Source organism: Sus scrofa, chromosome X, assembly GCF_054392235.1.
Source record: "Sus scrofa isolate SSC_HxYL_T2T_F1_AM1 chromosome X, Sscrofa_HxYL_maternal_Yorkshire_Landrace_v2.0, whole genome shotgun sequence".
NCBI classification, from domain to species: domain Eukaryota; kingdom Metazoa; phylum Chordata; class Mammalia; order Artiodactyla; family Suidae; genus Sus; species Sus scrofa.
Window position 1 is genome coordinate 105,686,193 of NC_139401.1, and position 26,389 is coordinate 105,712,581.

A 26,389-nucleotide genomic window follows, 5' to 3' on the forward strand; every position below is an offset into this window, starting at 1 on the left:
TAGCCTGGGAACCTCCATGTGCTGCGGGAGCGGCTCAAGAAAACACAAAAAGACAAAAACAAACAAACAAAAAAAGGTGATCTCTGAAGATATCCACTAAGCTAGGCAGTATTCCTGGAACTTTAATGTGATAGGTCTAGGGTGGAGCTGTAATTCTGCATTTAAAATAAGATCCAGGAGTTCCTGTCATGGTGCAGTGGGAACGAATCAGACTAGGAACCATGAGGTTGAGGGTTTGATCCCTGGCCTCGCTCAGTGGGTTAAGGATCTAGCATTACCGTGGGCTGTGGTGTAGGTTGCAGACACAGCTCAGATCTGATGTTGCTGTGGCTGTGGTGTAGGCCAACATCTGCAGCTCCAATTGGACCCCTAGCCTGGGAACCTCCATATTCTGTAGGTGTGGCCCTAAAAAGGAAGAGCAAAACAAACAAACAAACAATAAGACCCAAAGTGATGCCAATGTTACTAGTCCACAGACTGCCTTTGACTAGTAATGAGCTAGTCGTTGATTTTTCTGTGATTCTGTAACCAGAATAGAATACAAAAACCTAAATACACACGTTTACTTAAATTCTTCCCTGGTTTAACTTACAATGTGTTTAACAGCATGCTAGCCTAGGAGAATCTGCATGTCCCTTCGAGAAGTAAATTACTTTGTAAGGTACTTTATACTTTGTGAAAAAATTTTCAATATGTTATCTCATTTGATCCCAGGATGCCTGCCTTATTCTTAGGCTTTCTGGAGCTTGTCTGGGCCCTGAGGTTGCAGCAGTGGGAAGGGCAGCTTTATTTTGGACTTAAATCCAAACTCAAAACACTAAAGCTGGATTGTTGAGCTGCTAACTAATAGACTGGCTCTATGTCTTTGGCACCAGGAGTTTCCAGGGAGAAAGAGTGCTCCAAACGAGGGTTGGGCTCTTAAGAAATAAATGGGGCTGTGGTTCGACTTAAGATAACAGGATTTAACATTTCTGCCCTTTTGTTCTGTTTCAATGGAGACAGAAGAGGGAGAAGGACTCTGATTTGCTAACTACTGGAGGCTGAAACACTAGAGGAGATCTCTCAGCTGCTTTGGGATGGTGTGACCGGTTATTACTTACAACTCCTCTCTGCTTTTTTACTTCTTAACTGCAGTTCCCTAATCAAAATGCAAATAGTAATTAAGTGTAAAACCTTCTCTGAAGTGTTTGGTTGATGATTAAGTAGAAGCCAGATGGCAAAGTTGCAGACTAGGCTGAGCAGAGGGAAAACATGAGCTGAATTATTGACTTTGAATGCCTCTGAAATGTATTTATTTTGTTGCCGAGCTATGTGTTGGGCCCATGGAGAGTTTAGAATATAAACTCTCCATGTCTTTATATTCTATATATTCTTTAATATTCCTAATTGGTAATGGTAGCCAAAACAACCACTGATATATGGCAGATAGCTCAGTGGAAGGTTAATTCATAAGTATTCAGAAGACTATAGGACTGTGAATTCAGTAGACACTTCGAAGAACAAGGCTTTTAATTCAAAGACCTCTCAGATCTCATCGTGATTAGATTTAATACCTTATTGACTGAGCCATTGTTAAGAAGCTAGTCAAGGGGAGTACTGCTGATGGCTCCCATTAAGTTACAAAGGTTAATCAGAAAACCTAAATATTGACTCAATCATTCAACAAGTATTTATTGAACACTACAAGGCAGTGCAGAGAAAACAGAAAAACAAGCTTGGCACGGTTTCTTTGCCTTTAGGAAGCTAACATTTTGATGGGGGAGAGAGACAAGAAAGACAAGAAAAAATCAGGGGAATAAGCTAATTTCAGAAGGTGACTGCTGCTAAAAAGTATGTTGTAAAAGGGTGTTTTGATAGACAGTTAGGAGGGGAGGCCTCTTTTGAGGTTGTGACTTCTAAACTGAGACCTGAAAAATGAAAAAGTGAGTCAGACAAAGAACTTGTGGAAAAGCTTTCCGGTTAGAGTGATTATGCTGGAAGGCCTTGAAGTGGTGAGGAACGTGGCATGCTCTAGAAACAGATGAAATGTCAGTGAGACACTACATTGCTCAGCATCACTTCATCTTACTTCAGCAGCCAGTGAATTGCATGGGAAAGGGGAGCAGATCAGTGGCAGATATTATTCCAATGGCTGTCTAGTGTTGACATTATCATAGAGACCATGAGGACCCCCAGTTGTTACAGGCCCCCTCCCCTGACTGTACTTACAGCTCGAAAAAGGCATTCCTTTTACAACCAAAATGGGGCAAAGTGTCTTCAGTGTGTTCTGACAGGTTATCATGCCTTAGGGTCTGGAGTGTTTCTACACCTTGACACATTTTAATGAAGCAAAATGAACACTGTTGGGGATGGCTGCAGTATTTGCTACATACACTTCAGGACCCTGCACTGAAGCAGAAACTAAGGAGACTCTTTATGTGAGTCAGGGGGTTGAGGAAAGCTCAAGGATCATAATGTCTAGGGAGGGCACATCCCTATCCTGAACTTCTTCCCTCCTCTGCATTACTCACTACCACTGTCCCAGCCATCATCTCCTCATTATATTTTACCTGGATTATCACAGCATTCCTTGAGGTAATCTCCCTGCCTATAGTCTCTCCTCTCTCTGCTCTGGCACATTCTCCATTCTAGCTACTTTGTTTTCTGACGATTTGTGTATATTTCTTTTTCATTCATTGCTATAAGCTGCCAGAGATTATTATTCTCCTACAGTAAGATCTTCATTGATTTCATAAATGTATATCAGTAGAAATCCCTATCTAAACCATTTTGTCCACTTGCTACTAAAAAACAGCACAACTCACTCGCTAAAATAATTTACACTCACACTTGCAAGATCCTCGAGACTGGGGACTTGAGATGAGTTGGGATGATATTCTGAACCTGTTATTGAACTTAGGTTTTGGGTGCTTGCTGCTTGAAAGACAAGTTTTGTTTGGAAAAGGAAAGGTTTCTTTATTTAGGAGGCTGGCAACCTGGGGAGAAGGCAGACTTGCGTTCCAGAACCAACTCCATATATTCTGCTCGGCAATGAAAAATTTTAAAGGGAAAAAGGCGAAACTAGTTGCAGTTAATCATTTAGGGCTGGGAATCAGAATCTTCACCGTCTTTCACTGTGTGCAGACTTGCTAACTCCTTATGATCTTTTTTTTAGATGCTATCTTGTTCATGTAGTTTGCTTGCAGGATTACTGAAGGGGGAGCAGGGGAAAAGATCTAGTCATCGATTAATTACTTATTCTTCATTCCTACTTCTTTAATCTAAGAAAAGAATCAACATGTTAGGCAAGGCATTGTGTGATCAAAAGATTTAAGAGGTACGCTTGGCCTGGAGGTTAATAAAGCATGGGGGCACCTGCTGTAAAGCTTGAGTTAAAATATGGCTTGGTGAAGTCTTATCATGTGTTAGCTTTTAGGGGCTGCTCACAAATTCATTGACAAGTGCTTGGACCATTAGCGCTTGAAGTCCATTAACTTTAATCTAGATGGAAGGAAAGTATCCAAAAGTCATACATAGATATACACAGATAACCAAATATATTAGTGAAGAGCTAGGTTCTCTATCATAGGTTCTTTAGATATTGTTGTTTTAAAATTTTTTATCGTGGAGGATTTCAAACACATACAAAAGCAGGTATAATAGTATTATGATCTCCCATGTACTCATAACTCAGTTTCAACAATTATCAATTCACTGCTAATCTTGTATCATTAATACCCCCACACACTGTATTCCTCCCTATTATTTTAAATCAAAACTGAGACACCAGGTCATTTCATCTGCAAATATTTCAGTATGATTTTCTAAAAGATAAGAATTTTTAAACAAATAGAACCACAATTACTATACTTGAAAAATTAACAATAATTCCTTAATGTCATGAGACATCCAATAAGCATTCAAATGTCAAATCGTATAATAAAGATCTTATTTACTTATTTCTTTGAATTCCGATAAGATTCACATATTATAATTATATGTTTTCTAAGTCTCTTTAATCCATGGGTTCTTCTAATTCCTTTTGCATTCTTGAAATTAATCTATTAAAGGAGCTAATTTGTTTATTCTTTGAAGTTCCTAGATTCTGTGTTTTGCTGATTTCATCCTGATGGTGTAGTTTAACATGTCCCTCTGTTCTCTGTATTTTCTGTAAGTTGATAGTTATCGGTAGAATCTTAATCAGATTCAAGTAGGTTTTTTGTCAAGAAAGCTTCATAACTTTTCTCAGCATCACTTCGCTAATCTATAAAATGGACCCGATAATAGAACTTACCTCATGGAGTCATTGAGAGGATTTGTTTATAAAGTGCATAACACAATGTCTCCCACCTAGGCATTCAAAAAAGTTAAAAGAAAAAAGCATGGCACTTGTGAAAGAGGGATACATGATAGATCCTGGAAAGTAGCAAAGACATTTGTTGAGCACCTACTATGTGCCAGGCACTGGCCTAAATGCTGGAAGTAAAGTGATCTCTAAGACAGAATTTACATATGATCTCTGTCAGCTCAGTCTGTTGAAAGAGACAGACATGTAAACATATGGTAATAATACAGAACAGTAAAAGCTAAAGGGGCTATGGAGTCCAGTAGATGGTCACCTAATCCAGGCTGGGGAGAAAGAAAGGCTTTCAGGAAGAGCAGGGATTGGATAAACTAAGAGTTTGTTGAAAGTTGGAAGAAGGGAAAATAGTGTTGTATTTTTGGAGAGATGTGGTGTTTCAATACAGCTAAAGAGTAAGTTGAAATGTACAGAAGACCAAAGAAGAAAGAAGAGTGAATTTGGGAAATATGTCATCATTCACAGCTAAAGGGAAAGATTTCTATGGAAAATTGGTTTGAGAGTTCTGGAATCATGCAAGATAAGGCTGAGGAATTAGGCTGGGAACAGGTTGTGCTTTTTACAAGATGGTAAGATGTTTTATCATTGTGCTGAAAACAACAGAGTTGTTGAAAGATTTTAAATAAGAAAATGGCATGATCAGATATGTGTCCTAGAAAGGTCACCTGTGCCAAGGGTGGAGAGTGGATTAGTAAGACCACGTGATTGGAGGCCCAGAGATCAGTTTAGGAGGCTTTTGAAAGTCTAAGTGAGAAATGCTGGGAATTGAATGTAAAGCAAGGAACTAAATGAAAATGGAAAAGAAGAACATACTCCAGATATGTTGTGAATAGAATAAGATGTGAATAGAATTTGTTGAGAAGCTGAATAATAACAGCATAGGGTGCTATAAGAGAGAATGAGAATCAGCTGATTCCCATATTCCTGTCATAGGTAAATGAGGATGCCATTCACTTGGATTAGCAATACCGTAGGAGGAATAGATTTGAAAGAAGGAATGGAGAATGATGGGTACAGGTCGAATGTGTTAAGAATTACCCAAGAAACATCCTAATGGAGATGTCTAGAGCTGAGGAGAGCAGTCTGGCCTGGAGAAAGGTTTTATTTTTCTTTTCCCCAAACTTTGGTTTGGGGAAAAGGATAACAAACATACCAAAAAATAAATCATATGTGTACAGCTTGGTAAACTTTCACAATATAAACACACCTAGGTAATCATCACCAAATTTAAGACATAAAACATCACCAGAGCCCCAGAGCCTCCCTCATAACCTATCCCAGTTATTCCCCACCTCCAAATTTAATCATTATTTGCACTTCCATCATTTTAGATTACATTTGTAAGCTTTTGAACTTTATATAAGTAGAATCATTGAATATGTATTGTTTTTGTATCCAGCTCCTTTAATACAACACTATGTTTGTGAAATATGTACATCATTGATTTGTGCAAGAGGAGTTTATGACTTTTTATTGCTGAATAGTTTTCCATTGTATTATATACCACAAAATATCTCTCCATTCTATAGTTGCTAGATATTTGGGGTGTTTCCTTTTTTAGACTATTTCAACTATATGTATATTTCTACAAGTTTTCGATTGCACTTATGTATGTATTTTGTTAGGTAAATACCTAAGAGTGGAATTGATGGATGATAAATTATACATTATGCTCAAGTTTAGTAAATGCTGGCAATCAGTTTTCCAAGAGTTATCCCAATTTATACTCATTGCTTCATAATATATAGAACAAAAATATGGAGGAAATAAAAAAATACAGAGAACTACCTTTACAATGGGAAATAATTATTCAATAAACAATAAAACAAGTAGACAAAAAGTGTAAGCATGTAAAAGAAGTGAATATCAGGAGTTCCCATCGAGGTGCAGCAGAAATGAATCCAACTAGGAACCATGAGGTTTCAGGTTTGATCCCTAGCTTTGCTCAGTGGGTTGAAGATCTGGCATTGCAGTGAGCTATGGTGTAGGTTGCAGATGCAGCTTGGATCTGGTGTTGCTGTGGCTGTGGCATAGGCCGGCAGCTGTAGCTCTGATTAGACCCCTAACCTGGGAACCTCTATATGCTGTGAATGTGGCCCTAAAAAGCAAAAACAAAAACAACAAAGAACTGAACATAAGTTTTAATTTCTCATATGGTAAGTATCAACAAATATAACTCACAAAATGAAAGCTCATTGGATTTCAATAAAGTTTAGAAGTGTAAGGGAGTCCTGAGACCAAAAATTTGAGAACCACTTCCCTAGAGATTATAATATGAATTGTTGATTTCATACAGCTTAATATAAATTAGTACTTTTACTCCTTCCTTGATGATGTCATAACTTAATAGTAGTTTAAGTTCATTTATCCATTCCTGTCTTTTGTGTAGTTGTGATACATCTTAAGTGTACATATGTTTTTGACCACAAAAGAGTTTACTCTTAACTTTTTGTGTAGTCAATGTTAATTTATATTTACCAAGATATGAATCTTTCCATAGTTCTTCATCCTTTCCTAAATTTATGTCTTTTGATAAGGGATGATTTCTCTGCTGCCAGATTGAATGCTGGACTTTATGGCTGAGAAGTTATTGGACACAATGCATGAAAAATAGCTTGGATATTGTATATGAAAAATTGTAGAGACTCTGGTTAATGTTATCTTCCTCTAGAGCAGGTTCACCCTAACCTCTAATGCTCAGGCTATTTAAGGACAGATCACCTTCATCCAATCAGGGACTGAGCTTGGTTGTAGGATATTTGTTTGCATCTTAGTCTATCCCTGTTTTGCTCCTAGAGGCCTAGAATACATCACCCTATGGATCTCAACTGAAAGCAGCTCTGTTTACTAGGACTTCTCCTCCTTTGTGGGAATGTAAGACTATGAAATTGCTTGAAAACTTGGCTCCAGTTTTCTACTTCTTACCTAGGCTGCTGCCCTGCATAGGTGATGAACTCTGAAAATTTTCTCTTCTTCTCATCTGTCTGGGATATTGGTCCTTAAAGTCCTGGTTCCTGCAACAGCCCCAAATTCCATTTTTTTCTTCTAGTCCTTTAAGTTTACCAAACGCTCCATTGACTTCTCTACCTCTTAACCACTGCCCTCTGCCTGGTCAGTCTCTCATCGACAGATAGAATAGGCAAATACCCTAAAGATAAAAGCTTCCTGTAAAGAGTTGGTTCACCTCTCTGTGCTTCCCTTTTCTGAAGTCTTGCTCCTTCAGGTTCCAGTTGTCTTGGTATCTCTCAAATACCCTCAAGAAATTTTTTAAATATGTCGTTTCTAATTGTCTTCAGCGAGGGCATCAATATGTAACAAGATAATGCCCCTTAGCAGGCCAATGGCACTCTAGACATCGTCCATTCTAGCTTATCAGGGTAAGAGCTCATCACCTTTTGCTCTTGTGCTGAGGGCCTCAGTAGTAACCATCAACTTTGAGAGGAAGTTGTTACAAGCATAGGTTTGATTCCCAGATTCTTTGTTTACTGGCTTTCTGTCCTTATGAAGTTTACTTGTTTTTTCCTAAGCCTTAGTTTCCTCATATGTCACATGGGAGTGATCATAGCACCTATCTCAAAGGTTTGTAGGAATAGAAAAAAAATCTACACATACATCATAGTGCTTAACAAGTAGTATGTGGGGCTAGATAAATATTAGCCATTATTATTAGTAGTAGTATCTGTAGATTTTATGTAAGCACAGCCATAACAAAGGTTATTCAATATAACAAACATAATGTACATTATTTACATTCTTTTACAATGAATGACTATTATTAAATAGATCAAAGCTGAGAAAAATGAAGGAGAGTTTTAGTGGATTTATATACACGCATTTTCATTTGTTTTGTTGCCTCGATTTTATCATCTATAAATGATCTACCTTGGCCTCAGAGCCTAATAGCACTTAGGTAAGCTGAATATATTAATACTCTTATCCTCAAACTGAAATTTTTTGTTTGTTTTGGGTTTTTTTTGTTGTTGTTGTTTTGCTTTTTAGGGCTTCACCCATGGCATATGGAAGTTCCCAGCCTAGGAGTTGAATTGGAGCTGCAGCTGCCAGCAACAGCCATAGCAATATGGGATCTGAGTCATGTCTGTAACCTACACCACAGCTCATGGCAACACCAGATCCTTAACCCACTGAGTGAGATCAGGGATCAAACCCATGTCCTCATGGATACTAGTTGTGTTCATTACTGCTGAGCCACAACAGGAACTACCTCAAACTGAAGTTTTATGTTGAAAGGGTATATAGTTCATTACATTTTATTAATCAGATGCCTCCCCTTCTCCTATGTGTCTGAAATAACATTTTGATGCCACTATGTGACTCTAGATATGTAGAGAAACATTTTTTTCCTGAGAATTCATGAATATCTGGGTAGATCAGCAGGCCTGGTAAAACATGCCCACCAGAGGGCTTATTTGAAAGAAACTCTGAGATAGAATGGAATGAATATGTTTTCATTTATTTTATTTTTTAAAACCACTTTACTGATGGATTATTGACATACAAAAAGCTGTACATATTTAGTGTGTACAACTTGATGAGTTTGTAGATAATTATACACTGGTAAAACTGTCACCACAATCTATGCTGTAAACATACTCATCATTTCTAAAAGTTAGAATGCCAGATGCACAGTTACTTGGTTAAAAGCACAGTGGGCCATAGTTTGAGATGATTTTCTGAATTCAGCATGTGCGCTGTAGTATAGGTTGTCCTCTGCACTATAAGCTATTTGGACTCCTGACTGAGACTTACCCTGAGAAGTTGCAGTGACACTGAGTAAAAGCTAAAAGGGCTGTTTTCATTCCAGTCTCTTAGGTAGATAAGAATACTCTGTGTCAGCAGTAGTGGTGCCAGGGGCTCCTATAGAGACAGAAGACCATGCCAGTGGTTTCATCAACAACAGGAGTCAGTGTCCTTGTTGTAGATATCAGCACCCTCCAAAGTGGACAGTGGCAAATGTCATAGATATGGGTAGACACCAGAACTGGAAGCAGTGCCCCTGTCAGGCATCAGCATCCGTGGTCCCTTGGCTGAGCATCAGCAGTGTATCTGCAACTTTTTGGCATTAGTGGCAACAGGATTCCTGGTCAAGGAGAGTTAGAACAGTCAAGGAGGTTTAGGGGAAGGGGAATTGTAATGTCATAAGGTAAGCTACAGGGAACATGGGAAATACTCCTTGCGTATTCCCAGAAATATTTTGAAGATGTCTCAAGGGGTTGGGGGTTGTCCTTTCTGCAGAATGTGCTGAGGCAGAATCTTGCTTTATGACTATTATTGTGATTCTATCATTGCCTCTAGGCTAGAGTAGCTCAAAATACAGGGTCAGGAACAGGGTAATCGGTGATGATAATATAGGAAAAACTATTGTTTTCCAACTACATCAACAAAATAGAGAGATCTACCATTCATTTAACTCCCAGGTCCCAAATGAAGCAGGTAAGTATATTGTAAGTAACACTAAAGAAACACGACTTTCAAAAGACAGTGCACCAGGAGCTTGGACGGCCTCTTGGGAATATTTAATCATGTATATAACTCCCTTCCTAATTGTCTTCAGAAGCAGAAAAATATCAGTCTTGTTTTAAGAACTTGGCTTATTTGGGAACCCAAATGGTGTTACCCTGGTTGTTTAGCCATCATTGTAATACTTTGGGGTCTTGTAAGACACAATGGGTAAAAGATAACTTTTGCCATTGCCGAAATTCAATTCTACCCTCAAAGAATAAACAAATTAAAAAAAAAACATGTTGTGAGCTCTCAAAAGACATTTCTCAAAAAGGATTTCTAGAAGATACTTTAAGCAATATAATTCTCTGTTATAAGAGAAAGTCTCTTTTATTGCTAAAAACAGCTCAGGGAAATTGATTTGTTAGATCTCATATTTTTTCAAAGATCACATTAATTTATTAAGGTAGTAAATAGCTACTGAGTGTTTACTTTGTGCTACATAGTAGTCAAATAATCAGACAAATAGATTTAAAACTGCAAGTGTAGTAAGTCCTTGGGAAACAGCTCCATAGCACTATGCAAATGTATCCTTGCCTGAGAGGTCAAGGAAATCTTCCTGGGGGAAATCATATTAAACTAAGAATTGAAAGATGAATGTGAGTTAACTAGGTGAGGGAGAGTGGCACTGACTGAGGCAGAGGGGATAGCCTGTGCAAAGATCCTGTGGTGAGAGGGGGCCTAGCATATTTGAGAACCTGAAAGAAAGTTAATGTGGCTGGAGCAACATTCATTTTTATATTACCTGAAGTCATTCTTTCTCATAAAGTAAATTAGGGTATTGGAAGATTTTAGAATTCATATTTTATAGAAAGCATAGGAAGAAAAGCTTTCTATTTAAGAACTAGGACTCACTCTGATCTTTTCCCCATACTCATTCTTTCCCATCTACTGAATACATTCAATTTGCATATTTTCCATTATCCTCATCATGGTCTACAGTCACTTTAATCCTCTCTGTTTACCCAATCCTTCATCCTGATTGGCTTTATTTCACTACCCTCCTCAGCTGGACCCCGTGGGGAACCATTTCAACTGTACTTTATTAATCCCTATAATTTTTTTACCCTTTTGGGTTTATCACATACTTCTTTGCTTACCCCCAAACCTGGGCAGTCACCATTTACTCTGTTCTCACTCAAGAATTTCAAGATTGTTGAAGTAAAGGCCATACTAACATAATTCAATGAAAATTCATGCTGCCCTCAGCTGGATCCTTAATACCACTTGGCTGTTCTTTAGCTAATACTTATTGGCACACTCAGCTGTTCTTTCCTTTAATAAATTTTCTTCTTCTCTCTCCCTTTCATCTCCCCAGGACTCTAATAGTGTGTAGATTGTTTCTTTTACTGGTATCTCATAATTCATGTAGTTTTTTATCTCTTTTTTTAAATCATTTTTTTTCTTTTTTCTCCTCTGACTATATGCTTTCAAATGACCTGTCTTATAGTTCACCAATTCCTTCTTCTGCTTGGCTGAATTCAGCTGTACAAGTTTTCTACTGAATCCTATAGTTCAGTCATTTTAGTCTTCAGTTTTAGGATTTCTGCTTGGTTATTTTTAATAGTTTCTATTTCTTTGTTGAACTCCTCATTTTGTTTATGCATTGTTTTTATAATTCTATTTATTTGTTTATCTCATATTTTGTAGTTATCTGAATTTCTTTAAGAGGATTTTTCTGAATTCTTTGTCAGGCAGTTCATACATCTCCATTTCTTTAGGGTCAGTTATTAAACTTTTATTAGTTTCCTTTCATGGTATCATATTTCCTTGATTATTTATAATCCCTATGGCCTTGCCTTGGTGTCTGTGCATTTGAGGACATGGGCACCTCTTCCAGTCTTTACACATTGGGCTTGGCAGGCAAAGCCCTTTACCGGCACCCTAGCCAGCAATTCTAGGTGGAGAGTCTGGTAGTGTCCATGAGCAGGCTTGCTGTTGGAGTCCTTGGGAAGTCTGGTGTTGGGGTGGGTTGAAAGCTTAGGAAAGTATACTCAATTTAGTGCTGGCCCCTCCTAAGACACTGGGTTCATAGGTTCTCTCCTGAAGCCTAGGTTCATGGAAATTGATTAGGAGCCTAGGAATACAGGATTCACCCAGGGCTGTGGGGGCTTGCTGGCATTAGGGTATATCAGGAGACTGAGTTTACTGAAGCCTGCCAGGGGCCCGTGGGGTGATGAGAGCTGGCTGATGTTGGGGTAGGCGAGGAATACTAATTCATGGAAGCCCACTTAGAGCCTGACCCTGCATATGTCAGCCTGTACTGGGGTAGGTCAGAAACCTGGGGCCACTAGAGCTGCTTTGGGCCAGGGGAGCCAATGAGCACTGAAGTCAATCAGAGGCTTGGGTTTATGATAGCTGTCTAGGAGCCTAGAGCTGAGGAAGCAGCTTGGAGCTCTGGTGGCCAACTGTGCTGAGCCACCTGGAACTGTTGGAGCTGGCTGGCATCCGGATGTTTTGGGAGCCTGAGTTTGTAGGGGCCCTTGGAGAGCCTGGAGCCAGCGAACCTACCTTGAGCCATGCTAACAGCTTGGGGCCTCTAGGGCTATCAAACACTGGGGTGAATTGGGAAACTGAATTTGTAGGAACTTGTTGGGAAGATAGGGGCCACAGGAGCTACTTGGGGCCATGGGAGCTACCTGGGGCCTTTGGAGTTGGCAGGCTCCAGGGTGAGACAGGGGTTTGTGTTCCCAGGATCCTGCAGGGAATCCTGTGAGGCAAGCTGCCTGGAGCCATGGGAGGTGCTTGGAGCTTGTGGAGAAGGCAGGTTCTGGTGTGAGATAGAGGTATGGATTCCTGCGATCCTGGAGGGGGGCTTTCTGAGGAAGCTACATGGGGCCATGAGAAGTGCTTAGGGCCACTGGAATAGGTAGGCACAAGGGAGCCTGACAGGGTCCTGGTGTCACAGAAGCTGCCTATGACCACTGGAGCCAGTAAGAAGAAGTGTAGGTGGTAATCTGAGTTCCTGGGAGCCTGAAGGAAATCCTGCTGTGAAAGTCACCTGGGACCACCGTGAGCTAGGATCTTTATTCATAGGATACCACTAGAAGCCTGTGCCAAGGACATGTTTGGGGGTTTTTAGAGCCACTTAATGGCCATGGGAATTGGTCTGGTGCTGGGGTGGCCTGTTCTGGGGTCTACAGTGAAGTCAAGCACTCACTTTACTCTCCATCTCCCACAAGGAAGTATCTCTCTCCACACTGGGCCACCTGGGCTTAAGGGAGGGCTCATGGTGGCCTATGTTCCCGCAGCCTGTAGGGAGCTGTCCTGCTGAAGCTGAATAGAGCAGTGTGAGGTACTTGGGGCTGCTGGAGTAGGCAAGTGCCAGGGTGAGCAGGTTTCTTGATTTATGTGAGATTGCTGGGGGGACTGGTGTCATGGGAGCTGTCTGGGGCCTCTCTAACCTGCAGGTACTTGGGTGAAATTGTAATTGAGCAAGATCTTATAAGGGCTTTCTGGGACAGATCCTTGCCCCATATTCTCTGCTTCAGCTCCTCTCTGAAGTACCTAGATAACAGGATCTGATGCACATTTCCTGAGTTGTTTTATAGATTCTAAAACCCCCACCAAATGGAAGAATTTAACTACTTGAGGACCATGAACACATAGCCCCCATGCCTCCTGAAGCCTAAGGATGATAATGTTAACCCCTGTGACACTACCTGTTCCCTCATGATCAAACAATCAGAGAATTGTATATCACATAACCTGCCACCCCCTCCCTCACCTGGCCTTTAAAAATGCTTTGCCAAAACCCTTTAGGGAGTTTGGATCTTTTAAGCATTAGCTGTCCTGAACTGCATACTTGGTGCCCTGCAATAAACACTGAACTTTCCTTCACTACAAGCCAGTGTCAGTAGATTGGCTTTATTGTGTGCGGGTGAATGGACCCAAGTTTGGTTTGGTAACAAAACTTCCTATGTCGCCATTTTGCTGACGTCCCTCATTCACAGCTTTATTTCTAATAGCAAAATATCTACAGTCATGTGCTAATAAGGGGCAGTCAGGGTTTGAACCAGATATTTTGCCATTGATAGAATGTGCCCTTTTCATTAAATGCTCATTCCTCTGTTTTGCAGACTTGAAAACACGCCTTGGAAGTTTTCACCACCAGAAGAAAGGGGATCAGGGATTCCAGAAACAAGAGGCTGGGGTGTCTGTGAGGGATGGTTTTGAATGCTGCATGCCCCCTCAACTTCCTCTAATCTTTTTCTACCCCACCCATTCCTATGAAGCAGCTTTGTCAATGACTTTCTAATTTCAAATTCAACAGGCTCATCTAGTTTGTCAATGTCACCCAAGCATCTTACATCATTAATCCCCTCCTTTGGCTTCCATGTCACCACACTCTTCCAGTTATTGTTCTTTATTTGATGTTATCTATTGTGATCTTTGAGGTAAGCATTCCTGAGGGCTTACTCTTTGTTCCTTTCCTCTTCTTTCCTTATATTTTCAAAATTATTAACTATCATCACTGCTTTGAGTAATTCTAATATCATGTCTCTATTGTAGACCTCTCTCTTAAGGTCTAGCTAGCTCCAAATCTTCCATCATTTAGTAGTCATTGCTATCTAGATATACCACAGATACCACAAACACAAACAAGTAGAAACATGACAAAGCAAATATCTTCTTTCCTCCTTTCCCTCCATTATATATGAAAAGTTTTTCCCCTTATTGACTTTTTTATTTGGATCTATAATCATCCTTAAATTTTCTCTCCCTCTTTCAGTCTCTCCCTCATATAACCAAAATACCTCTAACATTTAAAATGTTAGTGCCTTCCATTAGAATGTAAGTCTGACGAAGGCAGGGCATAGTCTTTTCTCAGTTTTCTTTCTAGAGGCTGACAGATTAAAGCTCGATAAATTCTTGTTGATTATCTGCATAAATGAATGTATATATCCATCTAATATATTCATCCATCTCTTTAGATAAATGAATAATTCACTGCCTGAATGGCTGAAGAAATTCACTTGCCTTCTTCCATTCCCAAAGCAACCAATTCGTTTCTGTCTCATATTATCTCTTGCCTGGATCATTGGACCAGCCTTCCAATTGGCCTCCCCACCTCTAGATCTACTGTCTAGAGGACACAGGTATGAGATGAATATTCCTAATGCACAGCTCTAATTATTTTCTCCCTCCTGTTTAAAAACCTTCAGTATATCTGTATCTCCATCTAAGTAAACTAAAACTCCTTAGCTTGTGTCCTAGGACATTCAAAATTTGTCTATTTCCATCATCCATGCTCTCAGCTCCTGGTCCTCAAATCTGACTTTATGTAAGAATTGTCTGGGGAGCTTATAAAAATACCGATGCTTGGGGCTCACCACAAACCAATTAAATTGGAATCTCTGGGTTGGTACTGGCATCTGTATTTGTAAAAGCTCCCCAGGTAATTCTAACATGCACCTGGGACTGAGAACTTCTCTAAACCAACTGCACTAATTTTTGTTTCCTAAATTTGACCCACATACCTTGCTTATCAGCTGTTGGCCTACTTTTTCTTTGAAAGATGCCCTTGTGTCTATACTGAACTTTTTTTTAATGGTATAATTAACACACACTTGAATGAAGAAATTTTAAGTGTTTAGTTTTATCCATTTTGAAAATTCTAGACATCCATATAACTACCACTCAAAAAAAGACATTTTTATCACCCTGGAAAGTTGTTTTGTGCCCCTCTCCAATTAGTTTTTCTCCCTCCCAGAAGCCACTTCTGGATTTCTAACAATATGGTTTAGTTTTACCTGTTGTTGGACTTCATAAAATTGCAACCACGTGGTGTACACTGTGTTTTGTCTGGTGTCTTCTCTCAAAAAAAAGTATCTGATAGATTTATGTGTTATTTTAAGTAGAGTAATTGTTTCTTCTTTTACTGCTGGATAGTATCCCATTGTATGAACATACTACAATTTGTTTGTTCATTCCTTGATTGACAGACATTGAGCTCTTTCGATATATTCATTATTTGAAACCCTACTTCAATCTTTCAGTGTCCAGGTCAAATTCTAATTTATCATGAATCTTTTTCTCATTCCCTGGCTGTAAGCTGAACTCCCTTAGTATTTGTACTGTCTGGAACAGTGCAGAATATATGAATCAGGTAGAGCTGGGTTTAAAATATGTCTTTATCAAAAACTTGTTGATTTTTAGGTAACTGAGTATATTTGTTTTCTATTTATGCAGTAACAAATTGCCACTAATTTGGTGACTTAAAACAATGCAAAATAATTGTTTTACAATTCTGGGAAACAGAAATATAACATCAGTGTCACCCAACTAAGATCAAGGTGTTAGTAAGGCTTTGTTTTTTTTTTTTTTGTTTTTGTTTTTGTTTTTTTTTCTTTTTGTCTTTTTTGTCTTTTGTTGTTGTTGTTGTTGCTATTTCTTGGGCCGCTCCCGCGGCATATGGAGGTTCCCAGGCTAGGGGTTGAAACGGAGCTGTAGCCACCGGCCTACGCCAGAGCCACAGCAACGCGGGATCCGAGCCGCGTCTGCAACCTACACCACAGCTCACGGCAACGCCGGATCGTTAACCCACTGAGCAAGGGCAGGGACCGAACCCGCAACCTCATGGTTCCTAGTCGGATTCGTTAACCACTGCGCCACGACGGGAACTCCGGCTTTGTTTTTTCATAGGCTATGGAGAAGGTCTGTTCTTTTGTCTTTCCAACTCCTAGAGGCTGCCCCTATTTCTTAGTTTGTGGCCCCCTTTTCCCATCTGCAAAGCCAACAATATCAAGTTGAGTACTTCTGACCTCATATAGTTTGACCTTTTATTCTGCCTCTCTCTTCAACTTTTAAAGATCTTGTGGATTATACTGGACCCACTCAGATGCTCCAGGGTAATTGCCCAATTTTTTTTTTTTTTTTTTTTTGCTTTTTTAGGGCCAAACCTAGGGCATATGGAGGTTCCCAGGCTACGGGTCGAAATGGAGCTATAGCTGCTGGCCTATACCACAACTACAGCAATGCCAGATCCGAGCTGCATCTGCAACCTACATCACAGCTCACAGCAATGCTGGATCCTTAACCCACTGAGCAAGGCCAGGGATCGAACCTGCATTCTCATGGATCCTAGTCAGATTTGTTTCCGCTGTGCCATGACGGATACTCCTGTAATCTCCCTATTTTAGGGTAAACTGCTTAACAACTTTAATTCCATCTGCAACCTTTAGTACCTCTTTGCCATGTAATATAACATATTTACAGATACCAGAGATTAGGATACCATCTTTGGAAGAGAGGCATTATTCTGCCTACCACACTCAGTTAACCTCTGTGCTTCAGTTTCTTCATCTAAAAAATGAAAAGAATGCTACCTATACCTATATCATAGGTTTGTAGTGAATATTAAATTAAATGAGTTTATATATCTAATTTGCCTAACATTTTTCCTAGAAAAACTAGGCAGTATCTTTCATTAAACAAATATTGAGCTCCTACTTGGTGCTAGGCATGATTATTCATGCTGGTGATACAGCAATAAACAAAGCAACCAGGTATCTACTTCATATTGTTCACATTCTAGTTGGAGGAGACAGGTAAAAGATAAACAAGAAACTGAATAGAATTTCATAAGGTGTTAAGTATTGTGGAGAAGAAGCATACTCCTAAGATAGAGAGTGCTAGAGGTTATTTTCTATCAATTGCTTAGAGATAGCCTCTCTGGTAAGGTGATATTTTAGCAAAGTTCTAAAAAAGATGAGGGAATGAGCCACAGAGATATCTGAAGGATGGACATTGTAGGCAGAAGAAACAGCAAAGACCCAGAAATGAAGCAGGCAATCCCAGTGGGCTGGACTGAAGTGGGAAAGGGGAAGAAAGGTAGGAGATGAGGTCAAAGAGATAATGGAAACTATTTGCATTATTCAACTGTTTGCTGCTTTGCAAATCTTTGTAAAGAACTTGAGGGTATGGACCATGTCTTTTTTAGTGTAGCACGCCTTTCAGCTTAGCACAATGACCAACTAAGCTGCCCAAAGCAACTTTGTTACATCAACTAATCTTTGTAGTACTTACTATCTACATAATATTTACATGCCGCTTGGTGCCCATGTACCTTTATTAACCTAAATTATCTTTAGTCATCCTTCATAGAATGAAAATATTCTCCTACTCTATTCTATAATCCTTGCCCTCTATTTTGGTGAATGCCTTTGCATGGGGAAACCCACTTTGTCTGTCCATCTCTATGGCTGAGTGTAGTTAAATTTCGTGCCAAAGAGTAGCCTTGAGCAATATTAGGGGGTTCATATTTTTATTCAAAGGAGCCCTGGCGAGAAGAGAATACTAATCAGTTTTGTCTGTGTCCTCAGAATTACATGCCCTAGACTTTTGCATTATCTTACTAGTCATCTTGTTCTCTGAGGCAGCCCAGGAAGCCGGGAGCATTTTAGAAGTCTAGACAGACTTGTAAATGCAAAAAATTTTAATTTACATCAACCCTGTTAGGGTTTATCTGTAGCTAGGGTTGCTAGATAAAATACAGGTTGACAATTAAATTTGTTTTTTAGTGTAATGTCAGCTTTCATACCACTGAGTTTTGGGTAAACTATGCTTTCTCCCCCTCCCTCCTTCCCCCTTTAACCTAATTGTTCCTCTTCAGGTGTAAGCTTAGTTATCACCTCTTCCAGGAAGTTTTCCTCAGTTTAAGTTAGGTGACTATTTAATATTCTTCCATACTATCCTACAGTTTCTCTTTTTCAGTGCTTATCATGGCCTAAAGTAAATATCTGTTTCTTTGTCTGCTTACCCCTGACAGTAAAACAGAGTTTTCTTAGGAATGAGAATTAAATCTCACTAAGCTATGATTAGATCCCAAGCACCTAACACAGTGCATGGTACATGGAAAGTGAGCAATAAATGTGTACTCAGTGAAGGAGGTAGCATCTACTTTCCTGTGGCTTTTTATCTATATAGGTCTTCTCTCTGGAGCCACATAGTCCCATTCCTAGATCAATAGGTGGTGAGTTATAGGGAAGCATCCTTGAGAAGAGGTTTTCCAAGTCATCTCTGATCCCTCCAAATGTCAATATAATTTTGCGCCATTGCATAGTGGATTCTTGATGGCTTCAGACTGAATCCCCTCAGGATGCACAGTTGAGGGCAGCTGCGATGGATACTGACTCAATGGCCACAACATACTTTATTTACTGATACAGCAGGAAATATTTTTCATCTATACATTCAATGCAATATTGGGGATATACTTACACTAAAAAAAGCTTCAAAGTAAAGGAGAGTGTAGAAGACCCCTAATGGAACTTGATGTTTGTTTGTATGTGTGTGTAGTTGTTGCCTTAACTCCTGTGGCGAAATAGCCATATTATGTTCCTAACATCCAGGAAAAGCAATTATTCTCTCTTGGCCTTGATTAACTCTGAGTACATACTCAGGCCTCTTCCTATCTCTCCATGACACTAAAGTGTGGGGGAGATACTCCAAAGTTCCTAGAGAAGCAGGAGCACCTTTTGGGAAGATTATGGATATTTTTCTTTCTTTTTTTTATTATTATAGCTGATTTACAATGTTCTGTCAACTTCTGCTGTGCAGCAAAGTGACCCAGTTTTCTTTTTCTTACATTATCTTCCATCACAAGTGATTGGATATAGTTCCCTGTGCTATATAGCAGGATCTCATTGTTTATCCACTCCAAATGCAGTAGTTTGCATCTACTTGGATATTTTTCATTAAAAAAATTATTTCGGCAGCTACTGTCTAAAAATGGTTCTTTTTTTAAACTTTTTTTTGGCGGCACACACAGCATGCAAAAGTTCCTGGGCCAGGGATTGAACCCACACCACAATAGCAACCCAAGCCACTGCAGTGACAACACCAGATCCTTAACCTGCTGTGCCACATGGGAACTCCTAAAAATGATTCTTGATGGTAGTAGCCACACAGATGCATTTTACTTTAGTGAGTTTTTTACAAGACATTTAAATTGTTGCATTGTATTCAAGCCTAATTATAATAGAATCCTGTTGTTAAAAATGTGGAGAACTGGTGTTCTCAGTTGTTTACAGATTTTTTTAATCTATTTATATAAATCTAATATTTGATGTTTATTTTCTGTCAGCAGCAATATACTGGAGGTAAAGGTATACAAATAAGGATATCAAGTGATTTCTGAAGGAGTCTTGAGAGGTTACCACTCTGTGTGGGTTAGTGTGCCTGTTTTTATCTTTCTAAGGGATTCAGCATAAGACCTCACTACAGTTTGAGGAATTATATGGGAAAGGTATAGAGAGGCTTTTGTATCAGCTAGGATTCCAGCAAGAAATGGAACATATACTCAACTAGGATTCTGAGAAAAATTTCATGAAAGGTCTATTTACAGAGGTGTATGTGGGGTTGAAGGAACCAAGAAGGGATGGCGAGGTACCCAGTGACTACTGAGAGTGGAGAGCTCTTACCCTTAGGCCAGGGAGAGATGGAATGTAGAAAAGGTCAAGGAGCACCAGTCAGGCTACTGTGTTTCTTTACTGAGCTATAAAACCTTCAGGTTCTTAGGGATCTCACAACAGCTCTTTTGCCTTCAGCAGATGATAGCGAAGAATGGTGAAAACAGCACTAAATTCAGATTGGGAAGTCAGTCCCACTTCTGACTGGCTGAGTGACTTTAAAATTATTTTCTTTCTCTGTGGCTAGATTCCTCATCTGTAAAATAAGGAGGTTGAACTAATGATTTTAAAGATCTCTTTGAGCTCTAACATTTTGGACTTAGGGAGGAGTGTTTCCCAATATCAACGGTATTTCAGTTGATTTCCTACAGCCTGGACTGTTCTTTATTCTGTAGCAAAGATAAATTAAAAAGAGAGAAGGACAGGAGTTCCTGTTGTGGTGCAGCAGAAATGAATCCAACTAGGAACGATGAGATTTCGGGTTTGATCCCTGGCCTTGCCCAGAAGGTTAAGGATCCAGCATTACCGTGAGCTGTGGTCACAGACACGGCTCAGATCTGGTGTTACTGTGGCTCTGGCATAGGCTGGCGGTTACAGCTCTGATTAGACCCCTAGCCTGGGAACCTCCATATGCCACAGGTGTGGCCCTAGAAAAGACAAAAAGACAAAAAAAAAAAAAAAAAGAAAGAAAGAGAAGAACATTTATAACCTCTCCTTGCTTTTCCTTAAATATCAATTCAACATTTTGACAAGTCAGCATTTATTAATAAATATAAAAATTATATAGATATTCAAATGTTGGTACTACACAAAAAGATATTAACAAAGGTTCAACTTTATCATGTTTTTAAAGAACTGACTACTTATGAGTATCATTTGGGTTGTTTGATAAATATGGAAATGGCTCAACCCATAGGACCAGATATCATGAATTATTTCTTGAAAATGGCTTTTACTTGTGCTTTTATAAGTTTATTATTCTTCTGTAAACTGGATTTATGTAATAATCCTTATTGAAAAGTGCACTTATAAGCATTGATTTTATTTTTTTAACACTGTTATTGACTACATGCCTTATTTAGGTTTCCTTAGATTTTTTTTTTTTTACCATAGTTGATTTACAATATTGTGCTAGTTTCAGGAGTATAGTAAAATGATTCAGATACACACACACACACACACACACACACACACACACACACACACACACACACATTCTTTTTTCTTTTTCAGATTCTTTTCCATTATAGGTTTTTACAAGATATTGAATGTAGTACCCTGTCCTATATAGTAAGTCTTTGTTGCTTATCTATTTTACATGTAGTAGTATGTCTCTGTTAATCCCATACTCTTAATTTATCCCTCCCCTGAGCACTGTCTGTAAATAGTTGAAAGAATGTCACATGAATAAGGTTTGTAACTCTTGCAGCTCCAGAGGATAAAACTAGGACCAGGAATGGAAGCTCAAGAGAGTCTGGACATTGTCTTACAGACTTACCTTGGCCATTAAGGATCAGGTATCTCTGGCATAAGTGTCAGTACGTTTAAATAATTAACCAGTGCATCATACCCCAAGTGCTTTCTGCTAATTTTATGTCACCACCCCCAGATCAAAAGGTGTAGACTGAGAGTGTGACTCAATTATTTCATAACTAAAAAATACCTAATCTAATCCTAATTAGTCATCTCAACTAGGACTTTACCCTGCCTTTTTAGAATTGCATGACAAGTTAAAAAGTCATATAGAAAAGATATTTACATGGACATTTTGATGACTATGCAAAATAAATGATGTCATTAATAACATAGATCCTTTTTTTTTCTTCAGGCAGTATTCAAGTATAAAAAGTGTTCTATTTGTTTACATGTATGAAAGTTTAAGGGAATATCCTGGTGTAGAAAAAGATAATCTTTTTCTAAGCTGTTTCAAAGAAAAACTAGCAAATCCTTTCTAGAGTATTTCTTTACTTTTTTGAAACAGCCTCTTAAATAAAGACAAACTAAAGAAACTGACATTTACTAAATCCTAACTATGTAAAAAAAATGCTATAGTATGAGCTTCTCATTATATCCCCGTAGCAATCCTCTAATATTAATGTATTTCTGTTTTACTGGTGAAGAAACTCATGGTTACAGCAAGCATTACTTTGCCTAAAATTATATAGCGGGCAATTTGGTATGTGAATCTAGTATTTCTGATGTCATTTGCCTTGCTCTTGTCATTATCTATTTGAATTTTCCTGAGACCACATTCAATTGTGTCATATAGTATTTTCCCAGGTTGTTTTCCATTTTAACACAAAGGTTTTTAGATTTTTCACTTCTAGTTCTTTCGTCTTTTGAATAGGTATCAATCTTTAGCTAGGGCCAATAGCAGCAAGCTCAAGATTATACATTAGGGAGCTTCTCCTACCCAGGAAACCTATAGAAAGCAACTAGGAGATCTGAGTTCTGATTCTTGATGATTGATACTTATAAAGCTACTGCTGAGTTCAAATGACACCAAGAAAGCAGGGCTACTTAGTACTTCGGAAAACAGGTACAAGATACACATGTATGGACAAGGGTGTTCAGCATAGTGCTGTTTACAAAGGCAAAATCTTTTTTTTTTTTTTAAGGGCCTCACATGCAGCATATGGAAGTTACCAGGCTAGGGGTCGAATCGGAGCTGTAGCTGCTAGCCAATACTACAGCCATAGCAATGTGGGATACAAGGCCTGAGACCCATACTGCAGTTCACAGCCATGCTGGATCCTTAACCCACTAAGTGAGGCCAGGGATCGAACCTGTGTCCTCTTGGATACTAGTCGGGTTCATTACTGCTGAGACACGATGGGAACTCCTACAATGGCAAAATCTTGAAAACAACTTTCATTATGGTACATTAATATGGGAACACATTTAGTCATTAAAATTGATAAAATGGACCCATATTTGTTGACACAGTCAGATATCACAGCACGTTAAATTTTGTATAATGGAAAATCCTAATATATTATCAAATAAAATGCAGTGCTATATTAAAAGATAATGTATCACAAATAAATTAGGCTTATTTCAGAAATGTAATCGAGGTTTAACATTTTCAAATCAATGAATGTAATTCATGATAAGAGAATCGAGAAATTTCATATTTTATGTCACTGGACATTTGATAAAATCCATCCAATGTTAAAAAAATAAAACTCATAGAAAACTAGGAAGAGAGGAGAAATTGATTAGTCTGGTAAGGAAAAATATCAAAAGCCTACAGGAAACATATTTAACAATAAAATATTGAAAGGCTCTCCCCCCAGTACACACCAAGATTGGGGATGAGAAAAGGATCCCCATTTATCATTGTACCAGAGATCTTAGCCAATATAACAAGACAGGACAAAAATGGTGTAAGGATTGGAAAGAAAGAAATAAAATGGTCATTATTCACAGATGAGATTGTGTATGAAGAAAATCCAAAAGACTCTATAAGCAAGCTATTGCAAATAGTAAGTGACTTGTTAAGATCATTGACTACAAGATCAAATATACAATTGTATTTATATGCCAGAAACAATCATAGAAAATGAATATTTAAAATATTACATTTAAAATACCATAAAAATATCAAATACCTAGGAAAAATCAAATGAAATCTATGTCACATGAATGCACGGTAACTACAAAGAATTTCTGAGAGATATTTTTTTTAAAAACTAAATAAATAGAGCTTTATACCATGCACAGAGTTTGGAAGACTCACCATTGTAAAGATATTAATTTTTCCAAATTGATCTATAAATCTTATAGCAGTCTCAATTAAAACTTCAGTGGGTGTTTTTATGGGAATTGAAATGCTTATTCTAAAGTTTTTATGGAAATAGAAAGGGCCAAGAATAATCAAGACTAAGAGAAAAAAGATGGAGGACATGCACTGCCTGATAACAAGACCTTATAAAGTTGCAGCAGTAAGACAGCATGATGTTGGCACAAAATTATATTAATAGAGCAATGGAGCAGAATAGAGAGTTCAGAAACCAATTTGTACATATATGGTTACTTGATTTATGACAAAAGTGGCACTGCAGTGCAGCAGAGAAAGATGACCTTCTCAATAAGTGGTGCTAGATTCATGGTCTATTAGGTTACAAATAGAAAAAAAGGAAATCTCACCTCCATATATCACCATATACAAATCAATTCCAGATGGACTGACACTGATCTAAATGAAAAAGATAAAACAATAAAGTTTCTAGCAAAAATAAGACATCTACTGATTTTGGGCAAAGATTTCTTAAACAGGACACAAAAACAGTATTAACAAAAGATGAAGCTGTAAAATTTGACACTAAATGAAGGGCTTGTGTTACTAAAGGATAATGAAGAGAAGGAAAAAACAAGCTACAGATTGGGAGATGTTTGTAATATATATAACCAACTAAATTGTTATAATCAGAATATCTAAAGAATTGTATAGATCAACAGTGATGGACAACCTAATAATAGACAAGGTAAAATACTTGACCAGATACTTCACACACACACACACACACAAAAAGGATATCCAATGAACTTATGAAAGACTTGCAAATTGAAAACAGATTGAGACACAAATGTGCATCCATTTGCATGGCTAAAATGGAAGATGGATAACAAGTTTTGCTGAGGATGTAAAGCAACCAGGATGCCCATGAATCGCTGGTGGGAGTGTAAACTCACACAACAACTTTGTAAAATGATTCAATATTCTATACTAAAGCTAACGCAGCCTATGACCAGAAGTTCCACTTTTAATATGTAAGAGAAACATGAGCATAAAAGCACCAAAGATATTTACAAGAATGCAAGTAAGTAGCATTATTCATAATAGCCAAGAATTAGGAACATTCCAAATGTTCATCAAGTATGGAATGACAAAAAAAAAGTATGGAATGACTAAATAACCTGCTGTATACTCACACAATGGACTTCTGTACAATAAGGAAGAGAGATTATTGCCACATGAAACCACTTAGATGAATCTTATAAATATAATAAAACTTGAAGGAAGCTAGGTATAAAAACAAGTGCATACTCTATAATTCCATTTATAAAAACTTCAGAAACATAAACGTAGTGAACAGTGAAAGAAGCCAGGTTAGTGTTTTACTTTGGGCATGGGTAGTGTGGCTGGGAGGAAGCACAAAGCACTGGGAAGCCAGTAATATTTTATTTTATTTCTTTACCTTGATTATATGGGGTATGTTCACTTTACAAAAAATTAGGCAACTGTATAGTTACAATTTGTGTATTTGTCTATAAGTATGTTCTTCAAATATATATATATTATATATATATATATTTATACATATAGATTAGGAAAAACACTTGTTGAAAGAATACATCAAATGATCCTTTTAAAAAAATATGCATTTCCATAGAAAAAGTTTTAAATTATTTATGTACCAAAATGTTACATGTTGGTGGGTGGGATTATTGATGATTTTGATTTTCTGCTTTGCAGTTTTATTTATTGGGTATTAGAGTAATATAGAAAGAAACACACAGACACAGTGAAGGTGTGGGCCACACTTGAGTTTCTCTACTATGTCTACTATATCTTGAAGTTGAACAGAGTTGAGTCAGGCTAGCAAGAGAAGCAAATGCTAGAGAAATACTGCAGGTTCTTTTTAGTTACAACCATGATATTAATCAGCAAAATCTTCTGAGTTTCAAGGTCTGTACAAGAGGCCATTGCCAAAGGCCCAGTCTAGATTTCCTCTCTGCTGGTAAACACTTACTTTTCTTGAAGCACTGAGGTAGTTGGTTGAGTTAATATTGACACTGAAACTTGAAGGTGATTTAGGAAGGCTGACAGGAACAGAATATTTTTCACATTATTTTCATGGCTCGTCAGGGATCTTAAACTTGGTAGTTAAGGGAGGGGCTGAAAATATAGGAGATATTTATAACAGAACTTTTGTCTGCTAAATCTCTGTGTACACTTAAATCAGTTTCCTTATTTTTCCTTCAAATGCATAGCTGCCTACTTTGTAGTTGGACCTTAGACATTAAATTTGTTGTGATTCAAGGGGGAAGTTCATGAGCTTGGACTTTAATGTTTTCAATTCAGTTGGTAGATTTTTCTTAGTCGTCCAGAAAA

General features: G+C 38.2%; 1 protein-coding gene across 5 annotated transcripts in view; it reads left to right on the plus strand.

Moving 5' to 3' along the window:
- Nucleotides 1-26,389, plus strand: part of SLC6A14 (solute carrier family 6 member 14) — a 371,528-nt gene that overhangs the window by 298,163 nt on the left and 46,976 nt on the right. For 3 of the 5 annotated variants that reach the window (XM_085006372.1, XM_085006375.1, XM_085006374.1), the window contains one exon: nt 13,939-14,958. The gene's annotated coding sequence lies outside the window, so the exon portion shown is untranslated. The remainder of the gene's footprint in view (nt 1-13,938; nt 14,959-26,389) is intronic. The other 2 variants (XM_085006371.1, XM_085006373.1) reach the window with 1 other exon arrangement.